At 32.8% G+C, this 22,939-nt stretch overlaps 1 protein-coding gene and 1 long non-coding RNA gene across 27 annotated transcripts in view; one reads left to right on the plus strand and one right to left on the minus strand.

The window, feature by feature from the left end:
- mmd (disintegrin and metalloproteinase domain-containing protein mind-meld) overlaps positions 1-22,939 on the minus strand; it is a 374,487-nt gene that overhangs the window by 189,747 nt on the left and 161,801 nt on the right. The window lies entirely within an intron of this gene.
- LOC141447171 (uncharacterized) overlaps positions 1,420-22,939 on the plus strand; it is a 68,693-nt gene continuing 47,173 nt past the window's right edge. For 2 of the 7 annotated variants that reach the window (XR_012454192.1, XR_012454186.1), the window contains exons 1-3: positions 8,082-8,242; positions 8,322-8,433; positions 8,813-8,991. This is a non-coding gene — a long non-coding RNA (uncharacterized lncRNA). Of the gene's footprint in view, positions 1,922-8,081; positions 8,243-8,321; positions 8,438-8,812; positions 8,992-22,939 lie in introns of those variants that run through there. The other 5 variants (XR_012454189.1, XR_012454191.1, XR_012454187.1 and 2 more) reach the window with 5 other exon arrangements.

The following is a 22,939-nucleotide window of genomic DNA, read 5'->3' on the forward strand; positions in this document are numbered from 1 at the left end:
ATCCATTACTAGCTGCTAAAACCTGGTGAAACCGTTAACACTGATCGCTACCAACAGCAAATGATCGATTTAAATCTAGCATTACGTGAAAAACGATCGGAATATGGGAAAAAGGCAACATAAAGTCATTTTGCTCCATGATAATGCCTCAACATACAAAGCACAACGGGTCAGGGAAACGATCAAGGCGTTCAGTTGGGAAATACTATCGCATCACGCGGCTTATTCTCCAGACTTGGCTCCGTCCGATTATCATCTATTCGCATCACTGGGACACGCTCTCGCTGAACAACGCTTCAATTCGTATGAAAATGAACGAAAATCGCTCGATAACTGGTCCGCTTCAAAAGAAGAACTGTTTTTTTTGGCGAGGCATTCATAAACTGCCGAAGAGGTGAGAAAAATGTATAAATAGCAATGGAGATTATTTTGAAGAAAATATTTTTTATCATTTTCAAACAACAGACGTGTAATAAAATCCGGTTTCATACTTCTACACCTGGTAGAAACCCCTAGACGGAAATCACTGACTCAGGTTCTGTGGGGAAGTCCTATGAAGAGCGGTAGGAGCCACTCTCTACTCACTGAAGGCAAAAAAAAAAAAAATCCTTATCCCCAGCTGTGGATATAATTTTCTAAGGATGGAAGGAACCAGTATCACTTTGGATGTTAGAAGGAGCCGGTAGTTACAGATCACTATGCCAAGAAACCCATCTTCTCCAATGTCTTTGAAGATATTTTGAAGAAGACTAACTCAAATAAAATGAAACTTCATGAATGCTAATTCAAATCCAATCCCTTTTCCAAGGAAGCCTGAGGAAACGTGAGGCAATCGGCATTTGGTTGATAGCCACTTCTTCCTGGCAATACATCCTTTCTAACCGTACTCCAGAGTAGATAAGCTCTATCAATGCTTATAAAGTCGGTGGACGTAGTCTACCCGAAAAGAAGGCTATAAATGAAAATCATGCGGAAGTCCTTATATTTATATCCTTGAAAATAAAATTATTTTTTTCTAATCAAGAAAGTAACAATTTAATAAAAAAAAAACTGGCTTACGTTTTATCAAAAACTTACACTCCGGTTGTGGAACGCTGATTCAACTGGCTCAAAATTAACAGAAACGGGATGGGGGCAACCTTGGAATACTCAAAAGCACGATTCTGCAAAGTTGACTTCAAGTCTTAAATACTAACAGAATTCCTACCAAATATTTATTAAAACCTAATGAAATCTTAATAAAAGTCTACGTAATTTTAATCCAAGAATTTAGGTTTCACGTCGAATTACAAAAAAAAAAGAATAATAAAATGGAAAGAGCACAAATATGAACGATTTATTAATTATAAATGAAGACCAGACTATATATCATCTAATATATATTAATACTGACAACACTATATAACCAGGGATATTAATCATTTGAGATCTTGTCAGCTTGGTACATTTCTGTCAACACCCTTACAACAGTTTGACAGACAACTATTTAGCTTGGTCCAATTTAGTTTACTTTAACCAAATAAAACTTGGGGCTATCCGAGGGGCGTGCCCTGAATTTTTGGAATTAAGAATGCAATTTACATCCGCATCCTTTTTTTTTTTGCTTTTAAAAGAATCGTAACTTGTTCTACACATTTTTTTTCCGTTTATTTGTGCTACAATCAGCGCTGTGGCAGTCTTTGTAAGTTACATCGATAATAGTGGAGAAGTTTACCTAGTGGTTACAACTTCAAAATACTGAACTGTTAATCATTGAATAGTGTTTGTATCGGTAATAAATTATAGAGCTTTATACTTATTCATATAATTAGTATTTATTGAGCCTTTGCTGAGTTCCATAACTTGATCTGTACTATAGCTAAAGACGGATTGATTCATTCAGGATCTATTTGATTATGAAGTTCTACTGATCGACAAATGGGTAAGTAACAAAAAATATTTTATTTGTTTAATCAAGAAGATATTGCTGTTACTCTGTATTATTAAGTGGTTTTCCCATAAAGGACAATTAACAGTGTTGCCAACAAAAAAAAAAAAAAAACAGAAAAAAAGAGAGTCAAATTTACAATAAATTGATTTAATAAAAAGTCATATGGGAGTTTTGTACCAGATTAGGGACATATATCACTCCCTCCAAACCCCCGGTGCCTTCTATATACACACTTTCATGGAGTTCCATTAGTGTAAAAGGTTTTTATGAAATTTGATTGAGTTCAAATACGATAAATCCCAGTTGCTTGCGTATCGTGATAGAAATAACGGGAAAAAAAGAAGGGACGTCAGGCAGGGAGTGTTACCCAAGATAGATCTTACCGTAAGATGTTCGTTCCTAAAGCAAAGAAGGAGATGATCATGTAGGCAGAGAGGAAAGGAGGAGATGGAAATAGATTTTCTTCCGTCTCAAGAACGTATTTTATTATTTTATTTTTTCTTTACAGTTTTTCTTCCCCACTTTCGAAAATGCATAACATCATTACTAAGCATACATTCGATGAGCTTAAATAAAAATACGTTCATTACGTTCAAGTAAAGCATTGATTCCTTCAAGTTTAGTATACCAAGTTAAGAATCTGTTGAATTGGATTTAATTGGCTAAAAATCCCGAATTTTCCGTAAACAAATGTTTGATTTTGCGTTCATTTGTGCTACAATCAGAGCGTTAGCGCTATAAGTAACTATGGTAACAGAGCAAAAAAATGAAGCAAACGAGTGGAGAAGTTACCCCCAGAGGTAATACTCCAAAACATTAGACTGTTAATGATTTTTGAGAAATATCGAGGTGCGGTCATCAATGAATACAACTTTTTTGCTTTATACCAACGTTTCGGTAATTTTTACTACCTTCTTAAGAAGGTAATAATACTCTGAAGAGTATTATAAAAAAGGTTATTTGACTGTTAGTCACTCTCTTCACTTGAGAGGAGATCATGAGGCCACTGTCTCTTAAGGCGTCTTGTCGGGTTATCAGGAAGAGTTCTAGAAGAAAGATTTTCGAGCTAGAGAATTCGCGTGTGATTGCAGGTAGAAGTAAACGAGTGGAGAAGTTACCCCAGTGGTAACACTCCAAAACATCAGACTGTTAGTCACTCTCTTCACTTGAGAGGAGATCATGAGGCCACTGTCTCTTAAGACGTCTTGTCGGGTTGTCAGGAAGAGTTCTAGAAGAAAGATTTTCGAGCTAGAGGATTTGCTGCGTATGATTGCAGGTAGAAGTAAACGAGTGGAGAAGTTACCCCAGTGGTAACACTCCAAAACATTAGACTGTTAGTCACTCTCTTCACTTGAGAGGAGATCATGAGGCCACTGTCTCTTAAGACGTCTTGTCGGGTTGTCAGGAAGAGTTCTAGAAGAAAGATTTTCGAGCTAGAGGATTTGCTGCGTATGATTGCAGGTAGAAGTAAACGAGTGGAGAAGTTACCCCAGTGGTAACACTCCAAAACATTAGACTGTTAGTCACTCTCTTCACTTCAGAGGGAATCATGAGGCCACTGTCTCTTAAGGCGTCTTGTCGGGTTGTCAGGAAGAGTTCTAGAAGAAAGATTTTCGAGCTAGAGGATTTGCTGCGTATGATTGCAGGTAGAAGTATACGAGTGGAGAAGTTACCCCAGTGGTAACACTCCAAAACATTAGACTGTTAATCACTCTCTTCACTTGAGAGGAGATCATGAGGCCACTGTCTCTTAAGGCGTCTTGTCGGGTTATCAGGAAGAGTTCTAGAAGAAAGATTTTCGAGCTAGAGAATTCGCGTGTGATTGCAGGTAGAAGTAAACGAGTGGAAAAGTTACCCCAGTGGTAACACTCCAAAACATTAGACTGTTAGTCACTCTCTTTTCTTGAGAGGAGATCATGAGGCCACTGTCTCTTAAGGCGTCTTGTCGGGTTATCAGGAAGAGTTCTAGAAGAAAGATTTTCGAGCTAGAGAATTCGCGTGTGATTGCAGGTAGAAGTAAACGAGTGGAGAAGTTACCCCAGTGGTAACACTCCAAAAATTAGACTTTTAGTCACTCTCTTCACTTGAGAGGATATCATGAGGCCACTGTCTCTTAAGACGGGTTATCAGAAAGAGTTCTAGAAGAAAGATTTGAGCTAGAGGATTTATATGAAAATGCAGTTTGAAGTGGAGTTTTCTGTATTGTGTTTTCAGCGACTTGTGCGATAAAAGGAATGTTAAGGTCCAGTGTGTACAGTCCAGGTTGGGAGACATAAAATGGAGCGTGTACAATAGTTCGAAGTGTTTTAGATTGAAGAGATTGAATCCTTTGGAGATTGGAACGTTTGGCTGAACCCAGATGGGTTTCAAAATAGAAGTATTGTATAAATCAGTTGTTTTGTTGTCCAGAGAGAGTTTTGATCTTTCGTCTAAGAGTCTTTTAAGTAGTCGATAACGTCTGTTTAGATCTGTTCTTTTAAGTCTAGTGTGGATGATTAAAAAGATCATCTAATCTAGATCGCGAGAAGACTATCCGTGCAGAAGTGAGAAGACAGCATAAAACAAATTGAAATCCGAAAAAAATAGAATTAATTTTAAACAAGAAAATTACCCCCTTCTTCAATAGCTTTTACCAACACTGTTATTCCTGAAAATAGCCAAGTATGATATCTCGCACTTCATCTTGACGAACCCCATTCAAACACGATACTCAAGCAAATTGACCCGAACATGAAATATAAAATTGATTGATTCAATCAATCTTCTTCAATCTTTTATACCATATGTTACATTTATTATTAAAATCATTATTCATTGAAGGATAAGGCAGAAAATGCGTTCTATAATACGTACATTTTATCAAAAATTTTGCTTATAGTGTTCAGCTTGTGTATTTTGTGAAGTCCTTCTATTTTTTTTATTAAAAAGCAGGGACGACCTTACAGTAAAAACGTGATAACCCCGGTCAAAATGGGATTTATGGCAAGCTTACCTAAATCTTTGGGTCAGAGCCCTAGAATTAAGCTAATCTCCTGTTTGTTTTACTTGTTTTGGCTTTCTGGTTGTAAAATCTTTTGTTGAACCTATTAAACACACCAAGAAACACACAGAAACTAACTCGTTTCTGGTTCATAAAGCAAATCTATAAAAATATTATTTAGTTATCCAAGTGGAGCAAATGTTATGAGAAGTTCAACGAAGTAGTAAATATTTCCTGACTTGCAATAACGTAATATAATAAATAAATTGAAACATTTTATTATAGAATAAATTTGATTTAGACATGGTTAAAAAAGAAGAAGGTTATTTCAATTTAGAGGAAAAAGAAAAACCCGGATAATCGGACTGAAAAGGAAATTAGAAATGGGTGTAGATTCGAGAACAGCTAGAAGCGAGATAACAGAATGGCAGGATGCTGTGAAGATCAGACAGTATTGACAACAGGTAAACCAGGCCTGCGTTCAAATAGTTTGCTAGACTGTAGCTCTAGTTAATTTAGTATTACGTGTCTGCCTAGCATTTCCACTTGCTTCTTGAAATTCTATGTAACCAACACTAAATAGAACATCCTTAGCCTTTCATTAGAAAAATAATTGACATCTATTCTCTTGGAACGTTCTGTTGCGTTCAATACGAGCAAATAAGAAAAACGATACGAAATTGTAAAAAGCAATTCACGAAGTATTTAATCCTTAATTGGTGTGGCTCGGGGACTCCTGTATGAATTTTTCGTTTCGCAAGTATTATAATAATAATAATAATAAACTTGTCAGGGAAGGGATTAGCTATGTGGTTAGCATACTGGACTCCCACGCGGAGGTCCCGGGTTCGAATCCAGCTGCTGACCCTTAGATTTTCTCTTCCTAGGAGCTTCTTACAGCTCACTGTCCGGTGATGGACAGTGTTGTCTGTAAAGAGAATGTCCGGAGGCCGGCAGTGCGCTGAAAAAAGCTCCGGGCGCTAATAACCTTAGATGTTGAAGCGCCTTAAATCATTTAAAAAAATAAAAATAATAAACTTGTCGCTTTGAAGAACTATTTCGAAAAGAAAAGAAAAATCCCTTTTTTCTGCAACCATGTAGGGAAGTTCTCATTACTCAATTAAAATCAGCTGTGTAATGTCCAACTTCCCACACTAGTGGGAGGAAATTCCCATTAGTGTCACTTTCCGCACAAGTGAGTGGAAAAACTTTATTGTGCTTCCTTGATATAAGAAGTTTTGTTATTAACATAAATATTTTCTGTAAAACTCTAATAAGCTTATTTAAATTTATTTTATTTAAATAATTAAAAAACGAATATTAAAAAATAAAATAAAAATTGAAAGGAATATAGAAATAAAAATAATACTTTAATAAATAATTAGATATTTTTAATTATAACAGTTAAAAAGGTTATAGTGTTACCTTATAGAAATTTAAAATGGATTCTAGTGATGCCTGTTTAGAAAACACTCCTCCATCAATATAAGAAACAGCAGAAAATGTAATAAGTAATGTAAATACGTAAGTAATGTAAATAATTGTAATATAACAATAAATGTTTATAATAAATAAATTACTTTTTGTAGACTGTAAAAATGAAATTTTTAATTTTATTAGTTAATAAATGGTTGCAGAAAAAATATAATATTTAAATCGCTTCGCTCGCTCGTGCGTGCAAACCCTGCCTCGCGTGAGGAAAAGTACTACTTTCCACACTTGTTAAATAAATAACTATTAATTTATTAAGATAGAAGCGAAAATTAAAATAATAACAACAATAAAATAAAAGTGGAAAGAAATTAGGAAAGACATAACTAATTTGACATTAATGTAACAGCACGAATATACTGGTTGGTGTAGTTTTCGTGATAAGCTCTCATAAATAACCGCTTAGTCGAGTAATAAAACCTTAAAAAAGGGATTTGTTTTCTTTCTGTGCGTTTAAAGTCACTTAAATCATTGGCTTGTTAACTTCATGATTAATTTATTATAACAAATCGTTTAAATGATAACATTAACGATTATTCAAGGTAACATTTCAATGATTGATTAAACCTTTACTATCCAATTACTTTGGAAATTGCAGACAAAAATTTGCTTGCAAATAAATTTGAAGAAAATCATGATGCTCCAAAAAATTATTTTTAGAGAAATAAACTTTAAAAAAAAAAAAAGAACTGCCTTCAAAGTCGTAAGTATTTTGTGTAAAAAGCATTTTTAAAATGTTTCTAAATATGTAGGACTACAATTAGTAGTTGGACGTGAAGTTCGCCTTAAAAAAAATAGGCAATACTTAAATTTTTATAGAACCATTCAACATGTGAAGCTTCACGAAGTAAGCTTTGTGTACAAGGCTTAATTACAGTTCCTCGGGTTTGAGAAAACTGAAACAATAAATATCATTTTCTTATTTATCTCTTCAATTACTTTTATTTAACAAGGAACTCTCAATAGATTAATATAAAATAAAGGAAATATTACAATGGAACCTGTTTAATAAGTTCCAGCCTAATTGTCTTCCAAGTTCTAATTTCTATATATTTTTTAAACAATAAACAAAAAACTTTTTGAAAGAAACTTGAATTTAACCTTAGTGTTAGTAAATTTATTGATCCTACATTCTTCTTACTTTCAACTATGGTTCACTTCAAACCATATTCTCTGCCTTTTCACAAGAGACTGGATGGAAATCTTTTGAATTAACTCCACAAAAGAAAGGAGAATAAGAGTACTCGAAAGAACAAGCGACAGGTTTTCTTCATGGTTTGGTTCTCGAGAAGAATCAAAACAGTAAATAATAGAAGCAAAGGCGAGAAATGAAAAAAGAGAGAGAAAAAAAAATTTACTTCAACAAAGAAATTACAGAAAATTTTTTAGCCAAAAATAAGTGAAGAATAAACGGTAAAGTCTAATAAAAGTTTATTCATCAATTTGATTGGAGTAATATTTCATAATTAATGTTTTAATGGTTTATTGTGACAGAAAAAAATCTTTAATTACTTGTTATTTTGCTGTCTTGAAGCTGTGTTTTCAGAATGGCCTAAAAATCCATTTTAATTTCATTCTTCTGTCCATCTCAATAATTAACCTTCTCATAACATACGAGTATAACACACATAACATAAAGGAACGCATAACCTTCTCCTGGCAGATTGAAGAGAGATAACCTCGTGATCAACTCATATCACGACATCTGTGAGTGATATTCAAGTTATTGAACATTATATTTACTATTAAATAAAAATGTGGAAATAAACTTCAGGACAACAAAAACCATGGCAAAGGAAAGAAGTTAGGTCTTTAGTTTGTAAAGTGACTGGACATAAAATGTAATTGAATCAATTATTTAGTTTTATAAATTGTACTACTTGAAAATATTATGAATCATTAGATTTAAATTTATGTTAGTAAAGTATGAAGGCTGGCACTAAATAAAGAAACAGATAGATGGTGCTTTAGATTCCCTGACCCGTTATTATTACTATTTGAAAATGATTCAATTCAACATTTCTACTTCCATGTATGTATGTTTATTTTTTAAAAAGTGCTTTTAATTTTATTTACACTTTTTTCAAATGAAGTGCAACATAAACCTTAGAAATTTCTTTGAGAGACCTCTAGTAATACAATAACCAATCATTTAAATTAACTATTCTATTATTGTAGCAAATATTATTTCATATTATTGTATAAAAATAATACAATGATGGGCATATTTCCAATGTAAAATATTACACGATAATTTGTGCAACTTCTGAGGTTCACAAATATGTTTGTTCGTTTGGTTTCAAATGTCCTAGAACCCCTTGTGAAAAATATTGTACTGTACTAACAAGTTTGTTCTATTGTTTTTTATTTCCAATTTAAGGCGTTCCAACATTTCTTTTCTTCTTTTTCAGTGCACTGCTTGGCTCCGGACATTGTTCTTTAGTTACAGAGACACTGTCTATCTACCGAACAGTTAGCTGTAAGAAACTCCTAAAAAATAAAAATAAAATCTAATAGCTGGCAACACGATTCAAAAATTCGGGATCTCTTTCAAATTAAATTGAATTGAACTTCACAAACAACTACTTAAGTAAGTATAATATCTGTTAATATCTGCTTTTTGTTAATACAACTGATTAAATAATTTTTGCTAGCCCACTACAGTGTGAACCTGGCAGTTTAAAACCTAGCTAATGTACAACCGTAAGACCATCCATCACACTAGTGTATTCTGGGTAGAATATTAACGATAACCTTATTTTCATACCTAGATGTTCAACACACAAAAAATCTGGCACCGATATGGCTATTATTTAGAGTAAAAGATAATTTTTATTTTTTTAATCTCTCTTAATAAAAACCTTCCTAGAAAAAAAGGGAAATTCACCCCAAGGGCTGCGCCAAAATCAGCATTTATAAAATTAAATTCTTGGTACCCTAAAAATATATTTTCCAACTTTTATTCCTAGTAATAATTTAAATTTATGCCTGAGTATTCTAAAAATACTTTTATAATCTTTATTTCAATTAATTGAGCCGAATTGTTCAATAAAAAACTGTTTAGTAAGGTAATTCTGAAATTTAAAAAAAAACATCTTTTTTCTCATATTGTTTGATTTATTTTTTAATGCATTTGGGTCACTTTCTTGAATACCCATCTGCAATGCAATACTTAGAAAGCATTTAAAACCATCACAATTCAAAATAACTTTAAATGTTTTTTGTGAGAAAATATTATTTTCTAGTTATTAGCATACAGAATAGATACATTTTTATTTCTGAAAGTCCATGCTAGAAGTTTTGTTTTAATTGGGCATAAGTCTTTTCAGAGATTGGTACCAAAAAATGACCCATGAGGTAGGTCGAAACGTAGAGAAATAATTATTTTCCTAAAATGAAACAAATTATGACCAAGAAGGATTTTCTTTTTTCTAATTGAAAAAAAAGCACCTCATCAACAAACAGGTCTCAAGCACCAAGTCAATCTAATGACCTCAGATGTTGACACGCTTTAAATAAAATAAATAAATTAGTGTTGAGTTTGTTTAAAAATAAATAAATAAATCGTTTTCTGGGGCATTTGAAACAAGAAACTACCAACATTTTATGTTTACATTTTAAAAGCAGTATTTTCTTTGAAAATACAAAAAATATTTTGTGTTTTAATGAAGCTGTTAAATAACTTTTTAATTAAGAATGAGAAACTTGAGTTCTTTCATTATACTGGAATAAAATAAACCTTTTTTTTTAAATTAACTTGGTCTCTCTTTTTTGATTATTCTACGTTTTATATGGACAATTTAATTTTTAACGTTTCGTCATTGTAGTGCTTGCATCATACATATTGTAACGAAGTTGACCTGAGGAAAGGAGAAAGGCCTAGATTGTTCTGGGAGTTGGGTGACCGAAGTCTATAACGGTCCACCACTGTGTAAACAAAAGGCTAGACTTTACCTGAGCCAGAGAAGAAAGGGCTAGATCTGGGAGTTTAGTGACCGAAGCCTATAACGGTCCACCACTGTGTAAATTGCAAGCTAATGGAGCGGCCCCAGTTGGGGTGGGGGCAGTGTGTGTTTTCCCAGTCAGTGAGTCGCTGGTGGGAGTGAGACAGTCGGAGTTGGAGTAGGGCAGTTGCAGTTGGAGTGAGGCAGACACAGTTTTGAGAGAGTCAGTGTTGCGGAGTGCTTCAGAGTTAGCCAGTTAGGCGGTTAGTCAGTTAGTGAGTAGAGCTTTGTTAGTGCAGTGTGGACCAGTGTAATTCAGTGCAGTGTGGACCAGTAGTCAGTCGTGGAACAGTTTTGTGGAGTATTTACGTAGTGAGTAAGTAACAGTAAACTATTGTGACTGTTGTAAATGGTAGATGTAATGAATAGCGGTAGTTGCTAGTAAATGTTAATGTTAGTAATGTTAATGTGTTAATAAATCAGGTTACTACTTATAAGTTTAGCGAGTTTTATTATTTATCGAACCCACAGTTATTATTAAATTAACTAGTGGTAGTCACTAGTTGTAGAGGAGAAAGGCCTAGATTGTTCTGGGAGTTGGGTGACCGAAGTCTATAACGGTCCACCACTGTGTAAACAAAAGGCCAGACTTTACCTGAGCCGGAGCAGAAAGGGCTAGATCTGGGAGTTTAGTGACCGAAGCCTATAACGGTTTTTAGTAAAAGGACAAAAAAACTTTACAATATGTATTTTCCATTCTCAACATTCCAGATTGTATAGAATGTGTTACAATTTATTGCCTTTTGTATTTATATTTCATTTTATTATTGAACCATTTTTTTGTTATATATATTTTTTTTTAGTTAATGATTTTGTCGACTTAATAAAAAACACATGATTCACATCAGGAAGCACAGGCCTGGCCGACGATAGCCTTCGTAGGTTCTGTCAGGAAGAGGAAAAAGCGGCACTGCATGTGTTGTGTTAGTGTGAGGGCTTGTCCTGGCTAAGGATGTTACTATTCAGGAAGGAAAAACCAAGGCCCTGTGAGCTTTAACCAAGAGTCGATTTCCAGAATTAGGAGTCTGATCAAAAGGACGGGTCTGGAGAGTGAGCTCTAGAGTGGTGGGAGCCACAATAGATCCATAGGGGTCGCAGTGGCGGAGGCCTTAGTGGCTGCCCTACTAGAATCTTACCTCTTACGTAATTTTACGAAAAATAATTAAGATTTAATGACAACGACTTATTTTAAAGATAAGAGGCTACTAATGTTTTGTTTTATACAATTTTTGTCTCCTAACATTGTTTTGTTAGGGCATCATGCAAACTGCCAAAACAGCTTCTATGTAAACATTTTTCGGTGTTACCAACAGAAATGAAATAGGGCAAACCATAGCTATTAATTAAAATCTGGTTTTAATAAAGAAAACGAAGACAATCTCTTTGATACAGTTGAATACGATAAGATCAAGTATTAACCAACGTTATTCGTGAGATTGTATCGGTTCGGGTCTAGAATGGCTATACACCTCCCAACGGACTCTGTCTAGTGCACTATCCATCTTCCGTCACCCAGCTCCCGGATTCCCTTCTCGTACTTTTCTATCCGTACACCGTTGACCACACTTCACCCCAGTTGCCTCCCCAACATCGCCACCCCTTCACCTATCCCACTCCTACCTAAACTGTCGCCCTAATCAATAACCCCTCCGTTTCCATCACCTACACAAGTCGCACTGACGGCTGCAGGCACCTAAACCTTCCTTTCCATCGACACTTGCCCATCCCTTCCACCTTTTAGTTGCTCCTGTTTTCAGTTCGACAGGTCTGCTACTACCTGTACAGCAAACGTTAGAGCTACCTCCTACTTCTTTTCAACATACTCTGATATATTTTTTTTTATCCTTTTTTTTCATATTCTCTCACATCCTGCAGTCAACTTTCCACCAATCTTCTATAATCAAAGCTTCCTTCTTATTTTGTCCCTAACGTTTCAAGGATCATTAGTATATGAACAAACTAAAAACATACTTTATTTTATTGCTTTTATGCTTCTTCTCGAACAAACATGGAGAAAGAAAACCGGGCCTAAAATGGCGCCACCTCGCAACAATTAAAACACTTTATACCAGTATGAAACACACAATCATTTTATGTATTTAAAATTACATAAAATGAGTTTTTATAATACCTGATAATTATTTAAAATGGTTAAAAAAAAGGCGAGGTACACCTGGAGAAGGGCAGTGTATGCTACCTTTTATGCGAGGATATGGATCTTCATCTTAGTCTAGGAATATGGCTAAACAGAAAGCTTAAAATGAAATTTTTCTTGCCGAACACATGCCAGTAAGTCACCTGTATAGGGGCGACAGTACTAACCAGCTAGCAAAGTGACTATGTCGCTATCTGTGGATCAGCCCAGAAACTAAACCTTAGCCGTCGCTAGGATCTTGAAGAAAGACCTTAGATAGATTTTAGTTGGCTAGTTACCACCTTTATCTCTTTTTTAATTGAGAAATATATTTATTTATTTTTTTTTTTCCTGTAAAATATAAATGGATACATATTTAAAGAAAAGTAGTATAATCAAAGCAGGTAAAACTGATATCACCACCAAACTTTATTGAAATTTACAAGCTACAGGTGTAATTATACCATCCAACAAGTAAATCGGATGGCTAATTCTTGGCGTGAGTATTTACCAACCACTGGTTGCTCTCTCGTGTCAATTATTGACTTGCAATGTTTAAAAGTGTGTTAAAGATTTAAAGCTTAGTCAATGAGAGCATTTTATATCAAAGCGAGGTTAATGTTCTTGAACAAATAGTTCATTAATAACAGAGTGGATGGTTCTAAAGGAGGCTTAATATGGAACAATAATGATCTGCAGACGATAGATGCTGAAAAGCTTGTCTGAAACGGACAAGTTACAGCCTGTAAATCCAAATTGGTTTCATTATTACGCTGAATATCAGTAGAGTGTGTTCAATGTCAGTTTTGATTGTCCATCAAAGAAGTTTTGCCACTAGAATATCAAGTTTTTGTAGATTAAGGATTGTTGGTCCAACTACAGTTCTAGGTCTTGAACTGTGTACTACATAATTGCAAATAGGTACATTCTAGTTAAAGTAATTTTGAAAATCGAAGTCACGTCTAAGAGAGAGATTTATATTTCTGAAATTTTTGAATATTTAATTTCATTTTACATTTTCCAAATAATTCTTCTAGAGAATTTAAATGTTGTTGTGAGATGAGAGTTGTCTGCGATGTGGTTCTGAATGAAGAAAGAGGTTAACTATGGCTCTGCTGTTATAAAGAATATTTGAAAATCTGGATACTTAGTTCATATACAAAAATTGGCTTGAATTTAAAATTTCTTAATATCTTAAATTTGAAAAATTTAATTATAAAAAACCTTAAACCAAAAAGTTTTAATGATACTACTTAAGCAAACTATACTAATGAACTCAGCTTAGAGTTTGTAATCTAGAATGTTTGTTTTGTTACAAAAACAACAAACAACTACAGTAACTTTTTATCAATAATTTTGCCACAGTCTCCTACATGATTTGGTATTTGATATATTATACTGATCTAAAATTAATTACTATTTTGTTTAGATTAAAATGTTTATTCAGTTATAACGATGATATAATATAACTGAATGTAAAATATTTAATCAATCCATGATTCTGTGAAGTGTAGCCTAATTAATATAATGTAGTGATTTCATTGAAATCCTAAAATGGGTAAAATTTATAGATTATTGCTGATAACTAGGGAACGGATTCGTATGTATTTACATATTTTTTTCTAGGCAATTTACAGACGTTTTTCAACTAGAAGTATTCATACTGACACTTTTTAAGCCGTTTGAGTCTACTTTTATTTCACATATTTGCACATATTTGGATGTTATCGCATATTTATACATATTTAATGACATTCTGAGTGAATTTCAAGCAGGTTTTAGACCAGGGTATTCCACTGTCGATAATCTATTTACCTTATCAAATATTATAAATATTAAGTTGGCGGAAAAAAGACAGAAAGTTTATATATTTTTTGTAGACCTCTCTGCGGCTTTTGATCGAGTGGATCGTCACGCTCTAATCTATAAATTACAAGAAATCGGAATTTCTACAAAAATAGTGCGTATTATAAAGGAACTTTTCGAGAATACAGAAGCAATGGTATGGTATAGAAATGAATATTCTGATAAATTTGAGACAACAATGGGTGTAAAACAGGGGGCATTATTGAGCCCTTTATTGTTTACCCTTTTTATTAATGATATTGAAGATGATCTTATAGGAGGAATTAATATTAACCGAAATAAGATTAAATTGTTAGCCTTTGCTGACGACATAGCGGTGATTGCATTGGATCCTGTTGAGTTACAATATAATATTCATGTTTTAGAAAAGTATTGCCTCAAATGGAACCTAAAGATTAACACAAATAAATCAAAAGTAATGGTATGTCGAAACGGCGGAAGACCGTCTAATAAAGAGCGTTGGTCTTTAGGTAATGAAAATATAGAAATAGTTAATTGTTACAAATATCTTGGATTGCGCATAACTCCTCAGTTAAATTTAAATAAACATTTAAATGATAAATTATTAAAGGCAAAAATAGGTCTAAATTCCGTTTGGAAATCATTTATAGCAAATAGCAAAATTCCCGTTTCGGCCAAGTTAGAAATGTTCAACGCTGTTTCTCGTGCAATCATGTGCTATGGCGCGCAAGTTTGGGGTGGAAAGTCTTATAGGCAAGGAGAACAGTTATTCACGTACTTTATTAAAAAGTTATTAAGATTGCCTAGGAACACCCCAAATTACATTATCACCTTGGAAACAAATATGCCTCCATTGTACATCCATACAATGCAGTTACACCATAATTACATTATAAAAGTACTAAGTATGCCAAATTATAGGTACCCTAAGATAGTAGCATTAGAGACAATTAAAAGACAAATTTATTGGTATAAGGATCTTTGTAATGTAAATTCTGAAAATGGCTCAATAATAAAAATCAATTTTGATAATGTAGATGATTGTAAAAAGGAGTTAAATTTATTAAGAGAACAAATTCACAGAAATCATATAGAAGCATGCATAATTAGAGCACAAAATTCTCAGTTTAGTATAATTTATAAATATCTAAATTTCAGTTTCGGTGATGAATCATTCTATTTCTGCGATAAATATACAACTGACAATATTAGTTGGATAATTAAAATAAGAGGAGAACTATTGAATCTAAATTATAAAAGATACAATAGTAATGAATCACAAGTCTGTTCGCTATGCAGTAGGGAAGAAATAGAAAATATCATTCACTTCATTTGTATTTGCCCTGCTTATAGGGATCTCCGATTGAAGTTTTTAAATAAGATTATATTGTCCCAACAAGAATTAATACAGTATCTAAATGGTGATTGGATTTCTTTATTGAATTACACCAAGCGTGCTTGGATCTTACGATATGAAAAGATACATAATTAATCTATTAGTGTAAAATAAAGAATTTATTTTATTTAATATAAAAAGTATTTCTTTTAGTTTATTATCGATTTACTAAAATACATATTTACTCGTATACAATGTTTTCCATACTTATTTAGTTAAGAATATTTATTTATATATATGATTTATTATTGATATATTATGTATATTTATATATTATTTATTTATTATTTGTCCTTTATTGGGAATTGTATATTATTAAAGAACATTTATTTTGTATTTGCTTGCTAGCACCCCCGCTGATGGTTTTGTACCAAGCGTATGTCCTTTATTTGATAATTATTGAATAAGTTGATCTGTTAATTTTGAAATTTATGTACATATTTAAATAAAAGACTTTATCTATCTATCTATCTACATATTTGATTAAAATAAATAAATATTTCTACATATTTAATCAAAATATGTACATATTTTTCATTTTGGGCATATTTTCATAATTGGGAGGTGGTTGACAGGAACTGTGAACCACAGACTGTGAATCACAGTGGTTAAAAAAGTGTTTTTAAAAGCACCAAGTCGCATTAAAATTCTAAAAGATCTCTATCCAGACTTGTGCCTTCCGCCAGAACCAATATTGACAAGATGGGGTACTTGGCTGGAAGCAGCTCAGTATTACTATGAAAACTACAATAAAATCAAGAATGTCCTTTCACATCTCGAAGACGAAGCAGTAGCGATAAATACAGCCAAGTCTTTGTTCGAGAAACCTAATTTAAGGAACGACCTTGCATTCATTTCTGACAATTGCGTATTTCTTGCACAAGCCATTACCAAACTTGAGTCCCAAAATGTTTGACTGACAGAAAACGTGTCCAACGTTAAAAAAGTCATCGAAAAGGTGGAAGGAATACCTGGGAGTAAGGGAGATCTGATCAGATCAAAACTGGTAGAAGTACTGAGGAAGAACAAAGGGTGTGAGACCATCTGTCAGATTTCTGATATTATCAATGGAACAGAAGTCACCTCAGAACATCGTGTACCCTTTACAACCAACGAGATAACTTCTTTCAACAAGGCACCTATAACATCTGTAGATGTTGAGCGATCTTTTAGTCGTTACAAGTCCATCTTACGCCCAGATCGTCATCACTTTACGTTCCAACATTTGAAATTTCATGTGGTTGCAAACAATTTCGAAGAGTGAAGTTTTCAAAATTGAAAATTTAACACATCTTTTTATAAATAGTAAAAATGTTCTTTGTTGTATAAATCATTATAACTTGTAAAAACAAATTATTTTGTTCCTAATAAATTATTATAAATTGTAAAAATATTCTTTTCTTGTATAAATAATTATAACTTGCCCCCCCCCCAAAAAAATCCATTTTCATAAAAAAAAAATGTCCATTTTACTTAAATATTCCAGAAAATATTTTAAGAAAATCACATATTTTCCACATAATTGACGAAAATAAATGCATATTTTAGTTAAATATTTGGCATTTTTAAATACATAAAAATCCGTTCCTTACTTTTTTTTTTTTTTTTTTTTTTGGCGCATCAACAGCTGAGGTCATTAGCGCCCGGAGCTTTTTCCAGTGCACTGCCGGCCTCCGGGCAGTGTTCTCTCGTTACTGACAACACTGTCCATCACCGGACAGTGAGCTGTAAGAAGCTCCTAGGAAGAGAAAATCTAAGAGGTCAGCAGCTGGATTCGAACCCGGGACCTCCGCGTGGGAGTTCCTTACTGATAACCCTTTAGCAATAACCTAATAATCAGATGTTTTTATTAAATAACAATCTGTAAGGTATTCCATTCGTTTTGTTGCAATTCATTAAATATGTTTTTATGAAAAAGATTCGCTAAAAGCTAAATAATAACTGGGTAATTTCTTTTAATGTCAACGTTTCCTTCAAATTTATTTGTGAGGCGCAAGACTGAGAAAAGCTAAAAAAAATCCGTTTGTAGACTAATTAATTGTTTGAAATAAGAATGTTTGCTGTCTGAAATAGACTGTTACAGTTTTTTGTGGAAAGTTGTAGACTCTTGTAGGTAGCTTCTATGTTCTGGACAAGATAGTAATAAGCGTTTTTCATGTCTTGCTAAACATCATCTTCAAATTTCTGTAAAATTATGGCCGTTCTATATCTCCCACTACGAACCACATCTTGGTATGGAATTTTTTTCTCTTATACACTTTGTTTTTCTCAATTATAAACTATAGTTATTTTGTGCACAGATCTAAAGAGGTAAAAGATATAAAGGGTTGAAAATTTTTTGGGTCATGAAATTCTGTAAAATTATGGCCGTTCTATATCTCCCAATGTGGACCACGTATTGGTATGGAATTTTGTTCTCTTATACACTTTGTTTTTCTCAATTATAAACTATAGTTATTTTGTGCACAGACCTAAAAGGTAGAAGATATAAAGGGTTGAAAATTTTTTGGGTCATGAAATTCTGTAAAATTATGGCCGTTTTATATCTCCCACTGTGAACCACGTATTGGTATGGAATTTTGTTCTCTTATACACTTTGTTTTTCTCAATTATAAACTATAGTTATTTGGTGCACAGACCTAAAAAAGTAGAAGATATAAAGGGTTGAAAATTTTTTGGGTCATGAAATTCTGTAAAATTATGGCCGTTCTATATCTCCCACCATGAACCACGTATTGGTATGGAATTTTGTTCTCTTATACACTTTGTTTTTCACAATTATAAACTATAGTTATTTTGTGCACAGACCTAAAAAGGTAGAAGATATAAAGGGTTGAAAATTGTTTGGGTCATGAAATTCTGTAAAATTATGGCCGTTCTATATCTCCCACTGTGAACCACGTATTGGTATGGAATTTTGTTCTCTTATACACATTGTTTTTCTCAATTATAAACTATAGTTATTTTGTGCACAGACCAAAAATGGCAGAAGATATAAAGGGTTGAAAATTTTTTGGGTCATGAAATTCTGTAAAATTATGGCCGTTTTATATCTCCCACTGTGAACCACGTATTGGTATGGAATTTTGTTCTCTTATACACTTTGTTTTTCTCAATTATAAACTATAGATATTTTGTGCACAGACCTAAAAAAGTAGAAGATATAAAGGGTTGAAAATTTTTTGGGTCATGAAATTCTGTAAAATTATGGCCGTTCTATATCTCCCACTGTTAACCACGTATTGGAATGGAATTATGTTCTCTTATACACTTTGTTTTTCTCAATTATAAACTATAGTTATTTTGTGCACAAACCTAAAAAGGTAGAAGATATAAAGGGTTGAAAATTTTTTGGGTCATGAAATTCTGTAAAATTATGGCCGTTCTATATCTCCCGCTGTGAACCTCGTATTGATATGGAATTTTCTTCTCTTGTACACTTTGTTTTTCTCAATTATAAACTATAGTTATTTTGTGCACAGACCTAAAAAGGTAGAAGATATAAAGGGTTGAAAATTTTTTGGGTCATGAAATTCTGTAAAATTATGGCCGTTCTATATCTCCCACTGTGAACCACGTATTGGTATGGAATTTTGTTCTCATGTACACTTTGTTTTTCTCAATTATAAACTATAGTTATTTTGTGCACAAACCTAAAAATGTAGAAGATATAAAGGGTTGAAAATTTTTTGGGTCATGAAATTCTGTAAAATTATGGCCGTTTTATATCTCCCGATGTGAACCTCGTATTGGTATGGAATTTTCTTCTCTTGTACACTTTGTTTTTCTCAATTATAAACTATAGTTATTTTGTGCACAGACCAAAAATGGTAAAAGATATAAAGGGTTGAAAATTTTTTGGGTCATGAAATTCTGTAAAATTATGGCCGTTTTATATCTCCCACTGTGAACCACGTATTGGTATGGAATTTTGTTCTCTTGTACACTTTGTTTTTCTCAATTATAAACTATAGTTATTTTGTGCACAAACCTAAAAAGGTAGAAGATATAAAGGGTTGAAAATTTTTTGGGTCATGAATTTCTGTAAAATTATGGCCGTTCTATATCTCCCACTGTGAACCACGTATTGGTATGGAATTTTTTTCTCTTGTACACTTTGTTTTTCTCATTTATAAACTATAGTTATTTTGTGCACAAACCTAAAAAGGAAGAAGATATAAAGGGTTGAAAATTTTTTGGGTCATGAAAATCTGTAAAATTATGGCCGTTCTATATCTCCCACTGTGAACCACGTATTGGTATGGAATTTTGTTCTCTTATACACATTGTTTTTCTCAATTATAAACTATAGTTATTTTGTGCACAGACCAAAAATGGTAGAAGATTTAAAGGGTTGAAAATTTTTTGGGTCATGAAATTCTGTAAAATTATGGCCGTTTTATATCTCCCACTGTGAACCACGTATTGGTATGGAATTTTTTTCTCTTGTACACTTTGTTTTTCTCAATTATAAACTATAGTTATTTTGTGCACAGACCTAAAAAGGTAGAAGATATAAAGTGTAGAAAATTTTTTGGGTCATGAAATTCTGTAAAATTATGGCCGTTCTATATCTCCCGCTGTGAACCTCGTATTGGTATGGAATTTTCTTCTCTTGTACACTTTGTTTTTCTCAATTATAAACTATAGTTATTTTGTGCACAAACCTAAAAAGGTAGAAGATATAAAGGGTTGAAAATTTTTTGGGTCATGAAATTCTGTAAAATTATGGCCGTTCTATATCTCCCACTGTGAACCACGTATTGGTATGGAATTTTTTTCTCTTGTACACTTTGTTTTTCTCAATTATAAACTATAGTTATTTTGTGCACAAACCTAAAAAGGAAGAAGATATAAAGGGTTGAAAATTTTTTGGGTCATGAAATTCTGTAAAATTATGGCCGTTTTATATCTCCCACTGTGAACCACGTATTGGTATGGAATTTTGTTCTCTTGTACACTTTGTTTTTCTCAATTATAAACTATAGTTATTTTGTGCACAAACCTAAAAAGGTAGAAGATATAAAGGGTTGAAAATTTTTTGGGTCATGAAATTCTGTAAAATTATGGCCGTTCTATATCTCCCACTGTGAACCACGTATTGGTATGGAATTTTTTTCTCTTGTACACTTTGTTTTTCTCAATTATAAACTATAGTTATTTTGTGCACAAACCTAAAATGGTAGAAGATATAAAGGGTTGAAAATTTTTTGGGTCATGAAATTCTGTAAAATTATGGCCGTTCTATATCTCCCACTGTGAACCACGTATTGGTATGGAATTTTGTTCTCTTATACACATTGTTTTTCTCAATTATAAACTATAGTTATTTTGTGCACAGACCAAAAATGGTAGAAGATATAAAGGGTTGAATATTTTTTGGGTCATGAAATTCTGTAAAATTATGGCCGTTTTATATCTCCCACTGTGAACCACGTATTGGTATGGAATTTTTTTCTCTTGTACACTTTGTTTTTCTCAATCATAAACTATAGTTATTTTGTGCACAGACCTAAAAAGGTAGAAGATATAAAAAGTTGAAAATTTTTTGGGTCATGAAATTCTGTAAAATTATGGCCGTTCTATATCTCCCGCTGTGAACCTCGTATTGATATGGAATTTTCTTCTCTTGTACACTTTGTTTTTCTCAATTATAAACTATAGTTATTTTGTGCACAGACCTAAAAAGGTAGAAGATATAAAGGGTTGAAAATTTTTTGGGTCATGAAATTCTGTAAAATTATGGCCGTTTTATATCTCCCACTGTGAACCACGTATTGGTATGGAATTTTGTTCTCTTATACACTTTGTTTTTCTCAATTATAAACTATAGTTATTTGGTGCACAGACCTAAAAAAGTAGAAGATATAAAGGGTTGAAAATTTTTTGGGTCATGAAATTCTGTAAAATTATGGCCGTTCTATATCTCCCACTGTGAACCACGTATTGGTATGGAATTTTTTTCTCTTGTACACTTTGTTTTTCTCAATTATAAACTATAGTTATTTGGTGCACAGACCTAAAAAAGTAGAAGATATAAAGGGTTGAAAATTTTTTGGGTCATGAAATTCTGTAAAATTATGGCCGTTCTATATCTACCACTGTGAACCACGTATTGGTATGGAATTTTTTTCTCTTGTACACTTTGTTTTTCTCAATTATAAACTATAGTTATTTTGTGCACAAACCTAAAAAGGTAGAAGATATAAAGGGTTGAAAATTTTTTGGGTCATGAAATTCTGTAAAATTATGGCCGTTCTATATCTCCCACTGTGAACAACGTATTGGTATGGAATTTTGTTCTCTTATACACATTGTTTTTCTCAATTATAAACTATAGTTATTTTGTGCACAAACCTAAAAAGGTAGAAGATATAAAGGGTTGAAAATTTTTTGGGTCATGAAATTCTGTAAAATTATGGCCGTTCTATATCTCCCACTGTGAACCACGTATTGGTATGGAATTTTGTTCTCTTGTACACTTTGTTTTTCTCAATTATAAACTATAGTTATTTTGTGCACAAACCTAAAAAGGTAGAAGATATAAAGAGTTGAAAATTTTTTGGGTCATGAAATTCTGTAAAATTATGGCCGTTCTCTATCTCCCACTGTGAACCACGTATTGGTATGGAATTTTTTTCTCTTATACACTTTGTTTTTCTCAATTATAAACTATAGTTATTTTGTGCACAGACCAAAAATGGTAGAAGATATAAAGGGTTGAAAATTTTTTGGGTCATGAAATTCTGTAAAATTATGGCCGTTTTATATCTCCCACTGTGAACCACGTATTGGTATGGAATTTTGTTCTCTTGTACACTTTGTTTTTCTCAATTATAAACTATAGTTATTTTGTGCACAGACCTAAAAAGGTAGAAGATATAAAGGGTTGAAAATTTTTTGGGTCATGAAATTCTGTAAAATTATGGCCGTTCTATATCTCCCACTGTGAACCACGTATTGGTATGGAATTTTTTTCTCTTATACACTTGGTTTTTCTCAATTATAAACTATAGTTATTTTGTGCACAGACCAAAAATGGTAAAAGATATAAAGGGTTGAAAATCTTTTGGGTCATGAAATTCTGTAAAATTATGGCCGTTCTATATCTCCCACTGTGAACCACGTATTGGTATGGAATTTTTTTCTCTTGTACACTTTGTTTTTCTCAATTATA

Source organism: Rhodnius prolixus, unplaced genomic scaffold, assembly GCF_049639745.1.
Source record: "Rhodnius prolixus isolate KJV_2025 unplaced genomic scaffold, Rpr scaffold_7, whole genome shotgun sequence".
NCBI classification, from domain to species: Eukaryota; Metazoa; Arthropoda; class Insecta; order Hemiptera; family Reduviidae; genus Rhodnius; species Rhodnius prolixus.